The sequence below is a fragment of the Dinoponera quadriceps genome, unplaced genomic scaffold (genome assembly GCF_001313825.1).
Source record: "Dinoponera quadriceps isolate SergipeBrazil2010 unplaced genomic scaffold, ASM131382v1 scaffold386, whole genome shotgun sequence".
Classification (NCBI taxonomy): Eukaryota; Metazoa; Arthropoda; class Insecta; order Hymenoptera; family Formicidae; genus Dinoponera; species Dinoponera quadriceps.
This window is the reverse complement of record NW_014554505.1, coordinates 882,536-906,031: the sequence shown is the minus strand read 5'-3', so window position 1 is coordinate 906,031 and position 23,496 is coordinate 882,536.

Sequence of the window (23,496 nt, the reverse complement as noted above, 5' to 3'; positions counted from 1 at the left end):
TTTTTTTTAGCACATACACGAAACGTTGTTCGGTGAGACTTCCAGTTTAACAGACTCAAATTTAAGATCTCGACGAAATCCGCCGTAACGTGAGAGATTCGCCTGATGATTTATTCATTAATATACAACGCGTCTTCAACATATTCCTCCCTTCTCCGACCCACCCTCAGCTCAATACGTCCAAGTGCGAATTTTCGCGTATCCTCCGAAAGTTTAAAGTTCTCCCCTTTAATGCTACAGTCGTATTCTAACACGAATATCCCGTCGTGCTAAGAAAGGCAGCGAACGGCGCCGAAGAATTTCGATTCTACTCATCGCGCGGTTACGCCGTGAGCTTTTTACAATATTTCACTTTTATGAATAAGAATGCAGCCCACGCGAAGCAGATCTTCCAGGACGGTGGAACTTACTCCGGGAAGGCTCTTGGAAAGAGAGTTCACCTAAACCCTTTTAAAACTTCAAGATCCGCGCGCTCGCAACCCTCTCCTCCACTTCCCCTTCTGAAAATCCCTAGCGGAACTTAAATTCAAATCTCGGCGATACCGCGTCTCGTTTTCTCTCTCTCTCTCTCTCTCTCTCTCTCTTTCTCTCTTTCTCTTTTCCTCACTCTCTATCTTTATCTCTATCTCTCTCGGTGCAGCTTAGTCCTCTCTTAAATTTCCAGTTAGCGGGGCTAAACCAGACTCGAGCACGTGTATATGAGCATCCGCTCTCATTACACGTTTGCCGACTACATGTTGAATGCATTGCGGTTCGCAGGAGGACATCGTACAATTGTATAATCATTGCAATGTTCGAACAAGAGCAATAATCTCCTCGATGAAATTATTGCGTTCGGGTTATATTTTATATTACTACGTTGTATACAATTATAGAAATGAGAGTTTATTATAGGAAGTTTCGAGAAACATATCCGATTTTATGCTGTTGCGATTTAGTTTTGCTTCTTGGCGACTTGTGTCTGCTTATCTTCGAAAGAAATGCTCAAAATAGCTCGTTCGATACCAGCCTGTACTCGTCGATCTTTCAACCTTCAGATAACAAGGTTTATATGGGTCGGATCGTAGGAGCATTTTGCGGTTTTTTTTTTTCAACTAATTTTTCCAACTAGGCACTTTGTATTCTTATAATAAGTTAGAAAATATTTCAAAGTAAATAAAATATATCGCATATATTATAATATGTAAAATACTTGAATGTAACGCTTTGCAAACGCGTTCGTGGAAGCATTAGAATATGGATTAATCGGATCCGACTAATCTTGTTAATTGTCCCGACATATTTAAGCATTATTCCGAAGTGTTGAAGATCTTTATAGTGGAGAGTCGAGTGAAATAAATTATAGTATCTTAGTGTCTTCCTAAGTGAAATTACTGAAACGCGAAGCTCGCTGTAATTTGGAAACAAGATCAAATCAGATATATGTTCTTATTCTTATTCATAAGAAAACTTATTGTATCGTTTTCAAGTGCTGAATCCACTCTCGAAGTATTTTCAAGTCAATGAATATACGTATATATTAAATTACATCTTGTATAATAATAATAATAATATATAATAACAAAATATGTAATATATATTTAAATATTTACATCATCACATTTACAGAAATCTTTCAGCGTAATTGGAAATACGTTCGTTATGACATAGATTGTGAGAAACTAAGGTAAATTCTGCTCGATTTTCCCGAGAAAAGATAATTCTTCGGGTCGATAAAAAAAAATCCGCAATTGAAACGAACGAAGTGGCGATTGAAACTTCAGACATCTCGTGCTAATTTTATATCTTCACCGTCGAGCGGATGATATCCGCGGCGCCGGAATACGAAAGTCTTAATCGAACGTCATGAGGCAGTCGAATATATCTCACCTCTTTCAACGTTCACATATCGATACCGCCGAGCACGCGTGCCGCGACGTAATGCATGGGAGACACGCTCGGCGGCAATAAGATAAGTTCGGCGGGCTGTTTTCCAAGTGGGTTTTCTTGTTCCACCCTCGATATCTCACGTATTCTCGGACGGCAAGAACGCGCGGGCGAGTATACGTGGTATGATTTAATCGTGCGCATGACTCCGCACTATACGTGCCCGCGAAAACATCGTAGAAAATATATTTAATCGCGACAAACGAGAACGCGCACGTGACAACGGCATCTGAATTACGAATCGCGCTCCTCGCTTATCTGCATCTGCATTTTTTCCGTTTATTCGCCGGACCGGTGCAGAAATATTCGCGGGTACGTCTCCCTGTGACTTCCCCATGGGAATTTGAAACACGTATCTCGGCTCATAATGAGAGAAAGAGAGAAGCACATTTGTTTACGTGTATTTTTTTTTGTGCGCATCTTTTTCCGAAACACCGAATTTATAACCGTGCGCACACGTGGATGATCACGTTTCAGTAACGCCTGTTATAACACACGCGATGCGACGGCACATTTTTACTTCGCGCGACTGTCCGCGATGACTAAGTGCCGTATTAATAAGTCAAGTACAACGTAGATTGCAGACCATAGATCCACGCAATCTGAAGCATTCAAATCTCGGGACAGTGGCGGCTTAAAGCCATACATCTATGCTGCCAATCAATTGCTGTCGATGGCTACTGCATCGAGAGTTTCGCGATATACACGCACGATATCGTGGCAGTTTCGAATAAATCACCAGACATTAAATAAAAATGTTCCAGTTAAATAAGGATTGGCGATTTTTGCCGGGCGGATCACACGGAGATGACTTTGATTTTTATTTAAAACGAATCGAAGTATTTCTATATCGAAACTACGAAAAATAGACTTCTGTCTCCTCTCTGGAGAAAACAACGCGATAGTATTTCGCGTTCTGAGAGTAATCTATATTGTATCGCAATAAATTACTCTCATCCACCGGATAAACTGACATTGATCTCTCATCGAGTTCGGGAATTGATAAACACCGTGTGTTTCAATATTACAATAATCCACGAGACATGGAGTTCTTGCGAATTATTATTACTCGGCGTTTGATTTTTATTTCCGACGATTGCTCACAACGCGGAGAGATTTTCCCGGAATGTCCTCCTCGATTCAAAATAATTAGCTCGGACGCTTATTTCCTTTCGGTTTGAAGCTGTTCGAGCAAAAGTCTTAGGAGACGAAAATGGATTCATACGACGACTGAAAGCAGCACTCTCCTCGCTTTTGTGCGAGCGGGTCCTTGGCCGGAGCACGATTTCAGCGTCGTCCTGACCACGGTAACGCGTTCGTTTGCTGGAACATCATTTTTCATCCGTCTCCTCTCATCTGGAGTCCCGACTATGATTTATCGCACCGGCGCATCGTCGAAAAACTTGCTAATGCGTGCCGCACAGCGGGATGAAGATGCACTGCCGTTTCCGCCGGTAGAAATCCCGCAAGTATCGACAGGATTTTCGCGGAGCGCGTTAGTGGAAATTAATCTCGGCTTCGTCGCCAACCGCGCGTTTTTCACACCGCTGAAGTTCGCAGGAACTTTTTAGCGAAGAATAATATTTAATCTGTCGCTTCGGTATTGACCCTTTACTCGGAATAATCGCCGGCCCGAATCCAAGATTATTTAACGTAGAAACATGTCCCTGATCGATCAAAAAAAAATTCATTTTCCAACTGTTTCGACAGGGACGGAAATCCCGGCTTTGAAAGCGCCTATAGTTTAACTCTCGCCACATTTTGGTTCAGTGAACTACTGAACGTTTTTCCATTTTCCAGTTATCACATGGCGTACAATTTTTTTTTTTCTTAAAATATCAGATGCCCGCTACAATGAACGAACATGATCTTTTTTAAATCACATTTGCAAAACCATTGAAAAATTTTTTCCGAAAACATTCTTTCTTATAATGAATTTAATTTAAATCCAAATAATTTTCTTGATCTGATATAAACATTCAAATTCTGTATTTCCAATTCTCACATTATAAACTTAAAAATATTAATTCGAATGAAAATGACAAGGCGACGAAGTCTCACGGACCGGAGTGTGGCTAATTAAAAACCCGGAAATAAGTGGCTAGCTCGGATAAAGAAATTAAAGGCACGTGAGATTTTTTATCCAACTGCGTCTTTATCAGCTAAATTGTGTTTAGCTTCGAAAAATGAATGTTTCCCCTACGCAATTTGAAACTTCAAATATTCTCAAATAATCAAATATTCTAAAATCCTAAAATAATCCTATTTTAAAATATTAATAATAACATCGCGAGCTTGCGAGAATACGATAGGGTGTGTACGGTGTCAAACGTACAATTTAAGACAGAATACTAAAAGGGACTGAAGACGACTCACTAGTCGGACGTCGTTGTCTGCCAGAATTTCCGACGGTCATCGCACTCTTCGGTGAAGAAATCGATGCGACTGCACTGTCTGAAAGGCAAAACGAGTCGAGATTGAAATACGTGCGTGTATTAAGACATAATTCACGATCGCATTTGTTAGATACGTCATTTGATCGTCGTTCGATTAGAAAGCCTTCGGAGCTCGGCTGCGCCGTGCAGCAAACTCTGGCACGTGTTGCGCCGAAAGTTGGCGCCGTTTAACGCGCCGATAAAATCTCAATTATAGTTCCCGACGTATCGCGTAAGACGTCGATATCTACGACCGGTATCGTACATACATATATACATGTGCATACATGTGTATGTGGTGTACATACATGTACACCTAATCGTGTAGCATTAATTCATTCTTATACGATGCGGAAAATTGCGCCGATAAATTCGGGAAATATGTTATTTACGATATGAGAAACCACCTGCTATAATTGTAGTTTCTATCACTTATATACTGAGAGCGAAATATTTTATATTTATAATTATAATAATATCAACATATTGGAAGAACTATAGCAAGGAGAACTATTTTTCGAAATGTGATTGAAATTTGGAGCGATCTTCGAGCGAAAATTTAAAAAATTTTTTTCACATTTGAAATAGCGTTCAAATATATCGTTCGAATCGAGAGATTCTCAAGATGTATCTCCGAGTAGTAAATTTGCCGGAATCTTCACAAGTTACGTACATATGTTACGGCCAAAGCCCGAAATCGGCCATTTCGCGAATTGGCTGGGCTTTTCGCACTTTGCCCGATTCTGTTGACCACATCGGAAAGTTTCAATGAGAGAAGTGGTCATTTCGTTTCCTGGCTATGTCGCAAACTGGCTGCAAGTACATGGCCAGATTTCGGGGAGTATCGCGTGAAGCAGCACATATTTTAGGTACATAATTCCAACTGTCGTAACACATCAGGTCTTAAATCTTCAATTAAAAATAAATAAGCACAAAGTATAAAAAACAAATATCCACACATTTATGCAGCATCTGGGAAGAAGCAAATTTGGAGCTTTGAAATATTCATTTTGGGTACAGTTTAATGCATGCCGACGAAATTTTAATTAACAAATATCAGCCAACGTGTAGAAGTCAGCCGTGCTGCGCGTACATCGTGTCGGCATAAAAGGGATGTAATTGCACGGCAAATAGCTGCATAAAGCAGGAGCTGGTCGGGCTATTAGCCGGCGAGCGCATTGGTTAACGGTACACCCGCGTTACAATTTCGCGACGGACGCGCGAGATACGATGGATCGTGATATTTCGTGCCAGATTTAATTGAAGCGCTTACGTAAAGATACGGAGTCAAGGTTTATCTACGACGGGCTGAATATGTTTCGCGAGGGAAACGGCGTTGCCGCTTCCGCCACATCCGCCGGATAGAATCTCGCGCACGCTATACGCGAATTATCCGAAGAGACAATTTCGCTACAGCGAAAGCGTTATCGTCCGAAGGTCTGAGCGAGAGAAAACGGAAGACCGCTATGCGCGATAAAACGAATGACTTGTCCTTTCGTTTAGCGAACAGTGATCAATCGATCGGCACGTTTGCGATAAAAACGATAACAACGATCGCAAATCCGAGATCGAAATATGAACTGAAACCAAGTCAAGAACCAGGTAAAAAAGTTCAAGAAGAATAAAGATTTAACGAAAAATCTAAATGATTTCAATAAATGAGAATAAGAGACAACAATATTTTTGCCATCTGCGAGAAGATGATATTGTTTTACAATGTAAATAAATACGCACATTTTGGTCTTTCAATGCACGCGAGTTTCGCTATTCTTTTCCACTTGTTTTTCTGTCAAATCGAGCCTCTGATAATTTCACGAATAACTCGCACTAATATTTGTTTATTGCAATTTTGTATATTGAACTAACGCTGTACGCTTCTTCACGAGTAAGAAGAAACTAATTAAGCATCCACTTATTCTCGGTAAAACTGTCATATTAACTCAGTTTTGTCGTAAGCTTTTGTTGGCTTAGGTTCTCAGCGTCTTAATTATGCAAGATGACACGTACAGAAAAAGGTAAAGTGGATTCATCTTGTCTTAATTGAAGTGCGCTGCGAATGCAGCCACGCGAGATAACAGCATCTTTCATCGTCGGTGTAGCCGCGAAGAAAATTCAAAAAGTCTTCCTACTCTCCTCTGCGCCTTCTTGTAATTAACCCGACGAAAAGCGTCGCACCGAGATTTCTACATTTTACATATTTTTAGGGTCTTTGATTATTTTTAATCCTACGGCTGCCTACGCGACAGCCGTCGCGCAACAATTTCGTAGTCGATATATACCTTAATTGTGTGTCGATTAATAATAATGCGACAGATTTAGAAGGTATTATTGGCGCGATGTTATATTCGTGACAAACTAATTATTAATATCGATACCGGCGAAAGAGAGAGACATTCTCTAAACTTTGAAATGTAAATTAAAAAACTTAGATCTAACTTTGAATTCAAATCTAAGTGTTTCATGTGAGACAAGTTTCAAGTCACGATTATTAATATAAATTATTAATACAGGTCTAAGGCTCATAAAAAATAACTGTTACTTAAAATTTGTCTCAAGTAAAATGTTCAGATACACGGAGAAAAATAATTTATTGGCACGATAAATTTTATGCTGTCGCAACAAAACCTGTCACTTACTAAGTGAGCGGCAAAACGATTTGTCAAGAATATTAATTGCCATTCGCTGGATATATTTTGTTGAATCTACAAATTATTTTGCCGTAAATTATATGAGTGTTTTTCAGTTACATCGCGATTACAAATTTAATGTCACATGTATATCGTATGATTCAATCGACAAGCTCACCGATATGAATCTAAATTTAGAATTCAGATGTTTCACACGAGAAAAATTTTTCACAGGTAACAACTATTAATACGGGCCTAACATGTGACTGAAATCCGAATGGACCGAAAACTCGCGTGAAATTAGAATCCCTTACGTCTCCCGGGACGCAGCCTATTTGTCCTTGTACAACTTTCCACGAAGCCATTTTTTTCTATCTTCAAGGAGCAAAAAGGGGGTGGGAGGGCGAGCCGCGATTTACGCGTGGTTTACGTACTCGCCTCGTCGCTGAGTTATCACCACCGGTAGCCGCCGCGTGGAAGTAATTACCGGCTCTTCTCGAGGGCGCGGCGACGATTAATCGCCGGTCTGCTTATCATAATTAATTGCGGGATATAACGAGCAGAAACGCCCGCCGAAATCCACGGGTCGACAACACCGGTCTGCCGCGAAATCCCGCTCGCGCAATATTCAATAGCTCGCGATGCGCGGCGGCCCGCGGATTTATCGTCGCCCTGGCGCCGGACATTTATCCGGGATGGGTGGCGTTTTAACGGGCTCGATATTTAACGGGCGTCGCCAATAATATTTCTCGCCGTCGTTCGTCTCGTCGACGGTGGAGTGGCCGACCGGTCAAAAAAAAAGAGGAGGGGATGGGGAGGATAACGCGCGGCAAGAGGCAAGGGAATCGCTCCCACAGGGCAGATCACCTGCCGATAAACCGCGTTAATAACGATAATCAGATCGTAAGGAGGGGTGAGGCGACGGCGATAATACAGTGAGCGGGCCGGGCTTTATTATCTCACGGTTTTTCCATTGCAGACGGCAGTGGGACGGCCGCTCCGCGCTTCCACGTAACGTTAATATTAGCGTTACCTGACCAATTTCACAGAGCATAAAAAGCATGATCGAAGCGTTCGTTTTCGGAGAACAATAGTAATAAAGCATGAAGTGTAAAACAATAATGTTTCATAAACTCTAACGAAAGTTTCCACGAAAGGTTATGAAAAGCGTACACATGTGTGTATTTATCGGTTCCCGCGGAGTTACGAGGCCATGTGGAAAAGTAGATCCTATTAAAAAGGGAGAAAAAAGTTATACGCAGCTTTTTGCTTGCGATATCGTTAATTTCTCGCTCGGAGGGGAAACATTAAGTAGAGAACTAATATATAAGAACTTATTCCGATACTTCGAGATTAAGATCGGCCGTATCGATTGTCATCAGTTAATTAAGATCCGTCAGTAAATACATTTAGCATTTCTACATTGCGAATCTGAATTACGATATCGAGGAGAAAACCATTAATAATATATATAAATTTCTGCGAATTCGTGTGAATCGGGCGTAAGTGAATTTTCAGGTTTTACAAAATCGAGTAAAAGCACAAGTCGACGTTGATATGTGCGGGGAAAAAAGACACGCGCACATGACAGAGTTATTTCTGAAAATACATCTCGGGAAGCTTTCACACGCGAGCCGCCTTCATGATGCGTGTCGTGTCCCGCTGCGTGCCGTCTATTTCGTGTCGAATCGCGGAGTCGTTCACAAGATCACGAGCAATCGCACGGCAGCCTCGTCGTCTCCAGCGAGAACTTTCTTTCCCGACAGTGTTATTACGTTGCATCGCGATACCGTGATCGCACGCCTCAACGGGAACATTGACGTTTACAATAATTGAAACCCGATCCGATGACGTTTGCAATAATTGAAAGCAGTAGTTACTTCTCGAGCGGCGGTGGCGGCGGACAACTGCACGATCGATTTCTACGAGGATTTCTATTAAAGTTCCGGCAATCCCGGAGTTAGAAGAGCCGCGTGTATTTCTCGTAGTTACCAATACGAGCGCGCGCGTCCTTGGACGATATTTCGTTGGTGCGACGCGCCGCGGGGAAAGCACACGAAAAAGAGACAGAGTGATATTCTGTTTGCGCGATAACGTTTATATAAACTAAAAGAGTTTTCAGAAGATTACGCGCGAGTTACGCGAGTTACACGGCGGACGTTACGAGCGGTGTCGCAGGTTTATATCCGGAAAGCAACATCCTGGCGTTAGGTGAGATCAAGGCAGGGTTCGTGTTAGCCGTGAGTTGCGTTTATGCATTTATTGCGAGAAGAACAGCGCGGAAAAAAAGAGGTCGAAAAAATGGTCTTTTTAGAACGTAGATTAGCTTTATCGCAAGTTACGTTCACTCTAGCTCGCCACATTCCGGTGGGCCGCTGAAGGTTTTTCGGTCATTCTAGTTTCCATATAGCATACTATTGTTTTTATCTCAAAGTATCAAGTATCCGCAACGAACGAATAGTGCTTTTTCTTAAATCGTCTTTGTAAAATCATTTGAGAATTTTTCCAAAAACACTCTTTTTCTTATAATGAGTTTAGTTTAAATCCAAATCATTTTCTCGATCTGATATCATAGACATTCAAATTCTGTATTTCTAATTCTCACATTACAAGTTTAAAAATATTAATTAGAATAAAAATAACAAGCCGACAAAGTCGGGCGGTCTCACGGATCAGAGTGTAGTGAACTAAAGACCTCAAAAATAGGTGTGGAGAAACTTCGAAATTCGAAACAGTGCGTCAATCTATTCCGACCTCGCCTGTTGGACGACGATGTTCGCGCGACGCCGCCGCGCACACGCGAAGAATCGTATCCTCGTCGACCCCAGCCCGCCAAGAAAAAACGTCCTGGCACACGCGAATCATTTCGCCAGCTCGCTCGTCCGCCCACTGTGAATTTATCACAGTGATTTCACGGGGGTGAACCGCGATCGATGTGCATACACGGGCGCCGAGGGTTGATAAGCGCCTGGGATTTAACACTTTGCAGTATTCATGTTACCTATAGAAAAGCGCGATCGATAGACAATATTACAAGTCTCAGATACCAAGAGTACTATCGAGCTCCTAAGAAATGCGAAGGAAACTGTACGCGACTGGGAATCGCGAGTATTCCAAAAGTAATTGAATTTTCTTCTTGTTTAATGCGACTTCATTTTTACGCAATAAATCAGAAATGGAAAGGAAACTTTGCGAACTGAAAATCAGGTCGGATACGTGATCGTAATAACATAACGTATAGCGTAAAAGTATGATCGCTGTTCTTACAGTGGTGGTAAGTGTATCTAAGTATTAAAATTCACATAGAGGAACGAGGAAACTTCTCCGGCTAGCGATTTCGTTTAATCCCGCGAATTTCAACCGCATTTTTGCGAAAATTTTTTTATCCGAGGAATTTCGTGGAGCTTGCAAGATAATCTTGTATCCACTTATATTGCATAAGCACTCCTTGATATTCTCGGCAGAACTAATCAGGAATAACGCGACGAAACAGAGGAAGACGGAAAGAGGGGCTGTGTTTGTTAAGAAGCAATCTCATAGTCGTGTTTACCCCGAAAAGCCATAAAAGATCGAGCGGAGCGCGTGAAAGCTTAGATCCGGGTAGAATCGATCGATACCGTTGTTTCGTTTTGTTTAACGAGCACTCCATCCCAGAGCACTTCAACCCCGTAAGAGCTAGGCGTTCCACCGCGAAGAGCACTTCTGTCGAAAATCGGCTTTACTATAAACGAGGAGACGAAGTCGTTCGTGTAGGGTAATACCGTTCCCAGCTATCAAGGTTAGAGCGAATAAACGAATTACCGGCGCCGCGTGCGTATCTTTAACGGCGTAGTCGTTCTAGTTTGCGAAGTCTCTCTTTCCGCATATGGCGTGCCCGCAATTAACTAACAATCCGTTCCCACTTTATATTGTGGCGTAAGAAAATGAGGATAATAATGAAGAATATATATGTGATAAAAAGGTGATTTTTAAGTGTATGTCGATACTTTGTGTCGGTAAATACGAAGGTGAATGTAGAATGAAAAAAAAACTTTTATATAAACATAGGTCACGTTCGAAAATAATTTATTCAGTTGTGACAAATTAAAAAAAAAGTTTAAAATAACTGAAAAATATGTTCATATGAAATAATATGATTCATGTTAATGTGAAATAATTATCGTCCTCTCGCTGCAACACACACCAACAATAATACGTATGGGTAATCGCAATAGAAAGTATGCAATAAATTTGAGATCATTTGAGATACACTCGCTAGAAATTTCCAACAAACAAAAACTCAGTATGTAGATATTCACATCTTATGAAAATGTCAAAAGTGAATAAAAATTGACGCTTTAAAGTGTAATTTGATTACGAGCCCCAGTCACATATTTCTGGATGCGTTACGCAGAACGTACCGCGGTCACGGCCTTTGACACACGCTGGCCAGAAGCTTCATCGAACTCATGAATGCTTCATACCTAATATTTAATGATATCCGTATGATACGCTTGACAGTTCGCAGAGGAACGATACCTCTGAGATTCCGCACGCTCGATTCGAGCTTCTCTCAACCGCACCGAATGAATATCGAATTACGTAGGAAACGTTACCGAAGCGTTCATATGATACGCCCATGCGCGTCGCTTTGTTAAAATATTAAAACAAATTAGAAGAAGGCCCAGCGCTTAAATAATGAAAATTTGTATCACGTAGTAAATGGCAGTTATACGGTGGATTAATTAAACGGATAAGTTAAATAACAACACAGAAATCAATTCGGCAAAAGAAAGAAAAAAAAAGTAAATTTTCCCCGGTTTGTAGAAGCTATTTTTGTCTATTAATATTTACTATTTATATATATAAATAAATAGAATCTTTTGTACATATCAGTAGAAATGTGATAAAAAATTCAACAAGTTCAATTCTACTTACGACGAAAATTTATCTTAACTAAACCGTTTTCGAACGTAAAACACACACACACACACACACGCATATCTATAGGAAATCCGTTGAAAGATTTCTCTTATTCTTGAAAAGTCATGCGGGATCTCTTCCCCTTCTCTCTCGCTCCCCTTCACTCTCTCTTCGGTCTATCTAACGAGACGAACGTAAAGGATCTTGGGCTGAGTTAGTTACCGCTGAGTTATGCGGCGTTACATCCCCCGTTATTCATCCAAGGTGGACTTAATTGAGTCCGATCTCGCGCGCTACCCGGTGTAACCTTAACTTTCTATCGGCTCGAGTGAGCAAAGGCAATCGATCCGGTTGATCGCGGAGGACCGTCGACGACATGTACCAAGGATGTCAGCGGGTCAGCTGCCGTGGGCTTTGAACCGACCTGGCGTCACCACAATGCGTGGACGCCCAGAATCCGCATGTTTGCCGACCTATGTTCGACAGCTTTGACGTGTCTCCCGTGGGGACGTAGACACTGGAGATCAAATCTGGAGATGACCAAACCACTGTCCCATCACTGCTGCAATTCAGCATCGGTGTTATCCGATCTCGCCTATGGAGGGCTATCCCCGTATAAACCGTACCGTACGTATTAGCCGACCATAATGTCGCTCGCCTATCGTCTTGGACGTCTTACGGTTAGTCAGGCTGCAATGCAATTTGCCTACGTGACACGTCCTAGGAGCACACGGATAGCAGTAAATTCCACAACGCCAGGGCTCTTCCGATTCTCGTTTACTCCGCTACATCTTGCAACAAATTTATCGGGTATGACACGTTGAAACGACAAACTGTTCAAAATTATTGCCAATAACACAGACCGAAACAGATTCTCTTCGGCTTTTTTAATTGTCAGTTATTCCGTATATTTTCTTCCTTTATTTAGCAAGAAATATCGGACTAATGATATCCCTGATTACCAATGTAGATATTAATTTTTCATTGAAATTTTGCTGATAAAAGACTCAACGAAATACTACTAATAACATTCGAATATATATATATATATATATTCGAATATTAATATTCTAATCAATATATATACAAAAGTTCATTTCGCTCTTTAATCAATTCTTCGCTCAGAAATCCCAGAATTTCTACGGGCACGGAATCATGCAGATGATTTCGAACAAAACGGCTCATATTTAATTAATTAATTATATTTTAAAATAATTAAATATTATATATGTACATTTTTATTAAGAAACGGAACAAACTTTTACATCAGCCCAATATTTCGCGCGACATTCAAACGTCCAAGATTTCATCGGTCGGCAGGAAGATTACGAGAAATCTTCTCATGACGACGAATCAGATCTCGAGTTAAAGTTTATAAGCTTTCCCACGTTGGAACGTTCCTTTCGCTTCGAACGAACCGGTCGATTACTAAATCCTCTCGTCTACTAAATCACTACCGGAAAACTTACCACGGATAGTAAGACTTGAGTAGACTTCGAAGATACGAAACATGCAGACACGTCGATTAATAAGAACAAAATGTTGTAATGACGCGTGTTTCTTTCTCGCGAGTTGCTAAATTAAAATTTCGCATTAATATCCACGTCGAAGCTACTACGTGAAAGTAGAACGGCGATAAAATAAACTCGCGATATTATGCCAGTTAATTTTTCCTACATATGCTGCACGTCGTAAATAATAAAGATCGCACAACAGCATTTAGACAGAAACTGCCGACCGTACAAGAGTGAGCGTGCCCTAATGTGTATAACGCATTCATTATGCCATCGCGTTGCTGGATTCCGATTTTCATTTCCATTAATTTCGCGTAATTGTGGACAGATGAATGAAGTAGGTGCCTATTGTTCCTCAAACGGACGAACAATACTCGTTACGCTTGCTTCTCCGTTGCACGTCAGCAGCAGAAACATTCCTGCGTTAGCTATTCTCCCTCACACCTTTCCCGCCGAGACGATTAAAGGTGGTTAAATTAATTTGTCCCCCGAGAGTGTAAAACAAAGAACGTACGACCGAGCGAAAAATCCTGATTAATTGAAATCGATGAAAGCGAGAATCCTATATCGTTCTCTGTAATATTAATCTCGCCGTTCCGAGAAAAGCGCACTACGAATGCCGTCAAAACGTAAAAAAATAATACGCCATCGATCCGACTGACCTTCTGTGGAGGTCAATTGTTGGCAACACACGCGAAAATAGGTTATTTTTATTCAATATATCGGCGCCAACCTTAAAAATAATTAGTCAGTAAATATAAGTTATATAAATAAGTTATATATATATATATATATATAAATTATATAAATAATACGTTTTTTTTTTTAATCACCTCGCGAGAAATATTGTTTTCAAATTGGGCTGTTACATATTACGAGTATATTGCAAGTAAATACGAGCGAATTTGTATATTTCAAGAATAATCGAATATGCTGCAGTTATTCTCCAACGATTTATTCCGTCGGTTCGGCCGTGATTGAGGAGGAATCGACGACATTTCTTAGCCGTGTAAAGCGTTATGGGCGATTCGCTCGGGAATTATTGATAGCGACGGAATTTATTTTAGCGCTGTGAAGTTCATCGGGGCCTTTTGCATGATATATAAAGTACGAAGTACCGATACTGGATTTCCAAAAGAAACAGAAGAACTTTTGTCTTTTTTACTGTATATTCTTGCAACTGGTATCGAGACGTTTCCAAAGTAGTTCTGGTTTCTAACCAGAGACTGGAACTACTCGTAATTTGCGTTTTAGTCGATCAACAATTAAGTCGATCTTTTGATAGTTGAAAACACATCTGTATCATACATATAACTACACTGGAAAACGGAGTTTGGTTGGATCCACCTGACAGTGAACAACCAAAAGCGTTTGGTTGAAGGGAACAAAATTTCTGGTTGTAAGAACCAAATTTATTAATTAGTTCATGAGAACTAGAAGCTTGTTTTCTTCACCCAAGATGCGTTTGGCAATCCATTCTCAGGACCAGTTAAACTTATTTTTTAATATACGTTTCAATTTCACATCAGTCCAATTTCCGTCAAGACATACATACTATACTTAAGAATCGTCCACGTTTCAAGTTTTAACCACAGACATTTGGCTGTTTCGCCTCAATGTAAGGTGCAGCCGGTTGCAGGCTGCACAGGATTATCTCACGAGCAGTTATTTGACGTGAATGGGTTAACACTGCGCCAGAAATACACGCGTTCCAGTTGCCAAAGTTATACAGAGTGCGCACTCCCGAAGTCCACCTATTTTGTCCTATCCTGTCTCCCTTCTTCCGCCACACCTTCCGTCTTCTATTCACCGCTAAATGCGGTGGTGACCGACGGAACGTTGCTCGCCTTGTATCGGAAATAATACGAGCGGCACGGCTAACAGCCGTGTTATACAATATCGAATTACCGTTTCTCCCGGAGCGATTGCTACATGATTCTGCGTAATTGATTCAGCCAGCGCAAACGCGAAGCCCGGCGCCGCGCCGATGGATACCAATAAGATCCCAGCCTGGTTACTGTAATTGTGCGGTCGGTTGAGTTAATCCGCACACGATTATGCGTCGTCTCGCCCGATGTCTTCGAAACAATGCGCTTGTTTCTTGGATGTTACCGACGATACACGGTGGACCAATCCGTGTTCGAGGTTCAAATAGGCCACACTGAAAAATGAGTTTGGTTGGATCTACCTGGCAACCCGAGTTGAAATTTTAATCCTACATTAAGTCTATTTAGTTCTACATTAAGTCTTCAAGTCCTATATTAAGCCTTACATTAAGTCTACTTAGTTGTACATTAAGTCTTCAAATAGAGAAAACGGAAATAAATTTCTATCCACAGCATCAAAGGATAGCACAATAAGACTTTTGGAGACGTAGAATGTAGAACTAAATATACTTAATGTAAAACTAAAATTTCGATTCGGAAATAAACAACCAAACGCGTTTGAGAAGAAACAATGGTTGAAGGAAGCAAAATTTCTAGATCTCATGAGACAAATTTAGTTTTTTAGCCAAAAATTCTACTTTCATCAATTAAAATACGTTTGATTGACCATTGTCAGGTAAATCCAACCAAACTTATTTTTCAGTGCATAAAACGATGCGATTAACCCTTTCGATGCGGAAATTGTACATACGTACAAAAGTAATCTCTCATTTGCGAATGTTAATGTGTGCACGCACGTGGTAGAGTTATTATCGCGCGGTCCTATCGGAAAACGCGCGAGAGATCGTTATAAATCCGATAGGATTTTAAAGCGCACGACGAGCGCCCGGTCAACGAGTCTCCGAATCGCCAATTGTTACGAAACGGAAACCACCGTCGAAATCCTGCTAAACGGGAGAACAATAACCACGGGAATTAATGCGCTCGTGAATTTTTCAACGAATGCGCGAGAGGCATCCGCCATCGATACGGACGCGAGTCGACGCTGACGCGAGAACAATGCGGCTTTATTGCAACAACGAGTAATTGAGTGCGAATCCTTGCTCGCGCGCATCGAGGCTATCACACGTTCGCTTGGATCACAGCTATGATTGTTGAGAAAAAAGAAGACACCGAATCCTGGGGTGAAGAGTAAAAGGTATCCTAGGATAAGGAGTTCATATAAAAGCGCAACGTGGGGATTTGATCACCAATATCGCAACAGACATTGTGCAGATAAAAAACTAAACATCTCTAATATTGGAGATTGCCCGTTTGCGTTATCCTGGATAGATGTTAAAATATAAGAAAAAGAAAAAGAAGAAAAATGAGAATATATACATAGTAAAAAATTTTTGTGTTAAAAACAGTTCACTGAAATTTTACGTTATTTTAACATGGGAAATGTGTTAAAAATTACACAAATATAATTTTAAATTAATATATTCAATTTGTCAATATATGTTGACATGGTTAACAATATTATATTTGTGTACTTTTTAACATATTTTTTCCATGTTGAAATAACACAAATTTTCAATAGACCGTTTTTAACCTGTTTGTCGTTTTTAATTCTAAAATTTTTTACTGTATGTAGTAAAATTTTGAAACAAATATAATAAAATTATGATAAGCGAAGTCTTCGTAAAAAGTAAATACCCCAATTGCCAGGACTGCACTCGAAATATAGCGTTGTTTACGACCTTTGAAACTGCATCAAATCAATTCCCGAGAAAGCAGTCGAAGTTTCGAACATCCTGAAGAGGAATTCATATCGAAAAGAAGCTGTATTCGCATACACAATAACTTCTCCCGCCGGATATATTTGGCAGTAATTTACATACATCAGCGAATCGAGCAATGTGAGATTCGCGTTTATTCATTCGTGAAATAAAGGCGAAAAAGTTTTTCGGATATGTGTCAACATAAATTAGCTTATTCAAAAATGTCTCGAACTTTAATCCCGTTGGGAAATTCGATGCTCGATCTGCGATTGCAGTGTGACTGTCTGATAAATTGCAATGTAATGTCTGATAAATAATTGGTCATTACTCGTGCAAAAATTAATGTCGTGTAGTTTTTCTAATTTAATATGTATTCACTTTCTCTCGAAAAGTTAATATAAAATCAATTTTATTAGAATATTGAGTAATAAATGCTATTCAAAGCGGCCCGAATCGCGAAATTGTGGCAATGAATAATCTAATTCCAAAATTTATGCTCTTACATAAAATTTCTCAAAATGCACTCTAGAGAATCTATCCATTGAATTCCGTTGAAATTTGCAGGCAACATTTCGGGTAATTCATACCTCGGTTTCGATTTCTCATTTTCAGCGTAGGAACGACCTACGTAGAAATCGTTGCGCATAATTGTATGAAATACACACGCTCCTGGTAGAAACGAGAATTTGATACGAAAATTATTCCTCAACTAGCGCTAGGAAATTCAGCATTACAATGAAAAGCGAAGGAATCGTTAATATTTCTTCATGTAAAATCATCTCGAAAGAAGTCCTCGCAAAATTATTGAAATGAAACAACAATGACCTGTCTGATGAAGTTCCCTGAAAAGAGACGTGCGACAAATTGCAACGACTATACCAATTTGAACTCCCGCGGGACGAACGTGCTGCTTTTCGCGATTTCGAGCCAACGGATAATTGTAAATCAACCTACTAACATTTACCACCTGATCAGCCATGCGGAGGAAAATTATGTCTCGAAGGCTACAGGTGAACCGGCGGCTAAGAGGTACATCGACGTTAGTATGGATTAGTATAATGTTGCCTGTATCCATATCGTTATTTAAACTTGGTTCTCCTTAATAACGAACTCCTAAATTCATGAGCTGCTGTATCATATTTTCCGTAAACTTGGAGAAAGCCAACCCGACCTAACCTAGCCTAATCTAATCTAATCTAGAGGCTCAGGTAGAAACCTGATGAGAGAAGGGAACTTAGCGCATTCTGTGTAACGGAGCGGCCATCAATAAAATCCCCTGACCCGCAAATTTTAATCAGTTCGATCCGCCGCCAATTCTCTCCGTAATAACTCACTTGCTCGCTCGCGGAATTCACCATGACGTTTTATTGTGGAAAATGAAAAAGAGAGAGAGAGAGAAAGACCGACGCCGTGTTTCGGGCGTGCTACAACAAGACGGAGATTACTCACGTCGCAGTCGCGTAGTAATCGCGCGACATTACGCGACCATACGTAAACTTGACGATCATAAAGCTTGACCGCGCCGACCGTGATCTCTTAACGTTAATTGTAAATCGCCATTGGCCGAAACAACGGCGATACATTATGCATTACGTATGCGGGTTAATTGTACGAAGGCAAGTTATGACCCCGGCGTACAACGCGTTACGACCAATTCGTTTCTGTAGTGCTTCGCGGTTTCCTCATCAACGGGCAAAGTGCATAATTAGGCGAAACGCGCGCGAGCTCGCGAAAGCGCTTGTGTAATCAATGGAACTGCCGGCTGATGTAATTGACGCGATTGAGATATATTTGCATATTTCGCGAGATCGTGCGCATTAATGATCATCATGAAAATCGGCACACATCGACGTCCTCGCGCGCACGCCGCTGAATTCGTCCCGTTGTCTTGTACTTCAACCAATCTACGACTACGTTTGCGGCCGTTTGTGTGCGCGTGTGATTATGTAATTTTCAATTTAGCGAGCTAAACAGGACGTGATCTGCATATATCGACACGACCGACATCAAGAGAGAGAGAGAGAGAGAGAGAGAGAGGATTTTGCGCAATGCGAGCGAAAGTAGCGTATTTAACAATTCAGAATCGAGAAGCATTGCTTAATAAACGAACGATGAGAATTTATTTTCGCATGATCCACACATCGTGTTCAAATAGAAACTGCGATATCGAACACGTGATTCGCGCGCGCGCGCGTACTGCACATTCGGCGCTGAATATACATTAAAGAGGCATGCAAATGCGCGCACACCGTTTAATATATTGCCACATTAATTTTTCATTTACTGGCTGACCTAAATTATCGCAAGACCTCGTTTGCGGCTCATGTTAGATGTAACGCGAGCCCGGTGTTTAGCACCGAATACACGATATATTCCGCTATCGGACGTTATTGTTAATTAATAGCGGTGTGAGTAGAAAAACGGCATGCAAACGGAAATGGGATCGTGCGTGAAATCGTGTTAAATCTTCGATTAGTCGAGCGTCCATGCGACCGGCTTTCAGCCGTTATTCCGATTTCTTAATACTTCCGTGATGTTGATCATCCCTCCCTTGCTTATAAGCGAAAACATTTTCAGCTCGCAGTTTCCTCTCAAACGTTAATGGTTTAAGATGTTAAAGCAGCCCCCAGAGCATCGTGCCTCTTTTGCCTTTGTATTCGGAGCCATGGAATGCCTACGGCATACACAAGGTGTTCCGAAATACGATTATCGCATTTTTCCACCGCGGATCGGAAGTTTCCGCGGCGAGCGTCGATCGGTAATCAAATCACGCAGGTGTCTGACAGGGAAAATTAAGGGCCCTCGCGGGCCAGCCTTCAAACTGTCCTCTCTCGATTACACTTTACTCCAAGGTAAACTTTAATAGCGGAATTTAGGTTGAGATTTAATTGCTAATCTATTCAATGGGGAAATTTAGAGAGTTTTAGAAAAAATAAAGAGCCCTGAAATTTTCGATAAGTGGCGGAAATTCACTTGAAACTTGTTATAAGGGATACGCCCCCGCCACACCTGCGTTTTCTGGGACACCTAGTATGAAGCCGAGTGCAGCATTATTCAGTCCCGAGAACACTTCTACTTCTTTTTACCCCGACGGCACAACGTACGACTTCGAATTCGCGATTAAAGCGCGGATAAAAGCGAGAGGCATGGGGAGGCGAATTGAGGCTGTCTTTTGATTTCTATCTTTCTCAATGCCGATTCGACGAAGTAATGGAAGTTTACTAACGATGAAAAGGGTTGACGGGACTGGGGCTGAAGAACGACGGATATGGAACGGATTAAGACTTCAGTACGGACAACGATTCTATATTGCAAAAAGTAGTAGCCATTGTGCTTCTAATTCCGTCGAGTTTCGCTAAAAAATTATCCCGCGAGAACTCACGTCAAAACGCATTCGATCTAACGGAGCGAGAGAGAACTTTTGAATGAAGGATGAAATTTCTTGGAAATTTATCGGGAAATTTATATCGAGCAAATTCGCGATTTATCGAGTAACAGACATGCCGGAAATTTTCAATGAAGCAGAGAATATAATTTCTCGCTTTAAATTTTATATTATTTTAATAATTTTTTAATTTTCATTAAATGTGGACATTGAAACAGAAGCAAGGTACAGTTTTGTCTCAATTTTATCGAGAGAAGGTACACCATATTTTGTATACATACACACATACACACACATGTAAACTGGATTCTGAAACTCGTGAAATATATATGCGCGCGCCAACATATATATTAATAATTATCAGAGAATAGATTACACTTCTAACCGCCGGATGTCGGGAAGTTCCGACTTCTGCCGAGAGACGTGGCGCGCGTTTTCGTGTTTTCGGAATTCTCCAGGTGGCGCAAACAGGATAATCGATTTCCGCCGATGGATAATCGCCCGGGAAACAGAAAACGTTTAAGGGACATTAATCTCACGACTCCACGTGGGGCACGTGGAGTCGCGCAATTTTGCCTTTAAGGAAGGGAGAGAAGGAGAGAGAAATCTCTCGGTCGAGGGCTCCTCTCGTTTCCTTCGGCCGTCGTTCGCGAAACGAAACGGCGTTACCGCGCCAGCGAGGCGAGGCGAGGTATTGCGGATGACTCCACTTTATAACGACGATTATTAAGAACGTTGCCAACAATTTCACGGACCATTGTGCCGGCGGACAATTTTGAAAAGCATCGGCCGTGCGTGCCGCCGTCGTAAATCCAAGCTCCCGGAAATCGGCTACGAGATAATACATTATTTTACCGAGCTCGCTTCCGCGCCAGAACCGTTATGCACGATACGCGTCCGTATATGCGCGCGTGCATTTGCCGCGCGAACACCCGCGCACGTGACGCGTACACGAGGGCGCGGCGCGGCTCTGTTGCGTCCGCGGAAATAGGCCGGTCTCTTCGGTAACGACACTAAATTGCGGTGGCCGTGCGCTTAACGCTGTTAATAGATCGCGACTTCGTTAGCAACCGTCGTCCGCTTAACCTCGCGCTGACACTTCAATTGCGCCGAAAAGCGGCCGCTGTACAGGGCCGCTCTTTGCCGCGCGATACTGACGTCGCGGCGACCTCGGAAGGATAGGCATATCGATTTAATCCGCCTTGCGGCGCCACGTAATTCCGGTGAACGACTCGATAATCATTCTGAGTTCGATCGGAAAGGAAGAAAATAACCAAGAGGACTCGAATGAAACGGAAAACTATAGAGGATTGAATAAAAAAAGAAACATGTATAAAATGGGAATCTTAAATACAACGAGGTATCGGGAACTTTTGCAAAATTCTATGAACTTTCCCATAAAACGTAATCTTTCTCTCTCTCTCTCTCTCTCTCTCTTTGTTTCTGTTATCATTTTCTTGGGAGATAATATAATAATGCGATAATAAACCGGAAATGTGGCATGAAAATTTGCATATGAATAACTTGCACGCAGGTATAAAAAATGTTAATACAGGCTGCGACGAGAAACGAGACATCGTCAAACTAGACAGTGCAGCATAGAAATATGTTTTACGCCCGCCGAATTTAGATGTAAATGTCAAAAATCTCGTCGGTCAAGCTTTAATATTTCAAATAGCAAATCATTTTGCCGAGAGATACGAGAGCTTTTACACAGTTCCTGGTATCCCCGTCACTATCCGCGAGATCAAAGTCGAAAGATAAAGTCGGAAGGATTAAAGAAACGCGAGTTAAGCGAGGTGATTACGCTAATAACGGACACGAGGCGTATTATCAGGTGGCTGGAGACAGAACAGAAAAACAGGAGCGGCTCGTCGCGACGGTCTGCCACGGACGTCGAGGCACGAGAGAGATGGCTTTCGGCCGGGCGTGTCGCGTGACAAATAGCAAATCGATCGGCGGGCGGAAACGTTGCGTATTACGGCGGGCTCTCGCGAATCGCGTCACGATCGACAACGACCGCGGCCCAACTTTGATCTTGTTTCGGGATTTTGCAATTGGAATTCTCGGTCAGATAGCACGTACGGCTCTCCGGCCGGCAGTTAATGCAGTAATACCCGACAGGTTACGGATTTATCCGAATCGGCTTATACACACGCTTATATACGCGCGTCCACACTGCAACGCCGATAATATAGCCGTGAAACGTGGTACCTACCTATCAGCCGTGAGAATAATCATTGCAGACGTATATCACCAGCGTACTCGCCAACGTCGTTCTTTCTCTCTCTCTCTCTCTCTCTCTCTTTCTCTCTCACATTGTCTCTCATTCTCTTTCTAAGTGCAGGTCTCTTTGTCATCGTCGTCATCATCGTCATATCGCTCATCAGCCCCGTACTACCATGTATCCGCCATTTGTCATGGAACATTATGCATCGCGCGACCATGCGTACTCGACCAGCATAAGGAACGCCGATAGATACTCGAGTTTGGATATTATTCGTGTTTTATCATCTTGCGCGGTCCACCGAGTTCGAGTTAACTCCGATCACGCTCCTGAGCTCCGGACGCAGAGAGAGTTAGAGAGAGAGAGGAGTTAGAAAATCGCTCGGCTGACTCTTAGCTCTAATGCGCGATTTACTGGCGGACCATGCGGAACCGTAGATTATAGTTAATATCCCAGAATCGAACTTCGATGATAAAGGAACGGACGTTTATGAGACGAGCGTTGGTTCCTTCGATTCTCTCTCCCTCTCTCTCTCTCTCTTTCTCTTTACAGTCTTGCACGGACGGCCCGAGCCGAAATTTTTAATTTTACATTAAGTCTTCAAGTGGAGAAAACGGAAATAAGTTCCCATTTATAACATTAAAGGAGCACAATAAGTGTCCCTCTGAAGCTACGAAGGGAATTTAGTCCTCCGGAGTCTAGATTGTAATTTTACATTAAGTTTTCAAATGGAGAAAATGGCAATGACTTTCCTATTTTTAACACCGAAAAAGCACAAGACCTTAGAACATTTAATGTAGAACTAAATTAGACTTAAACTTACATTCCAAC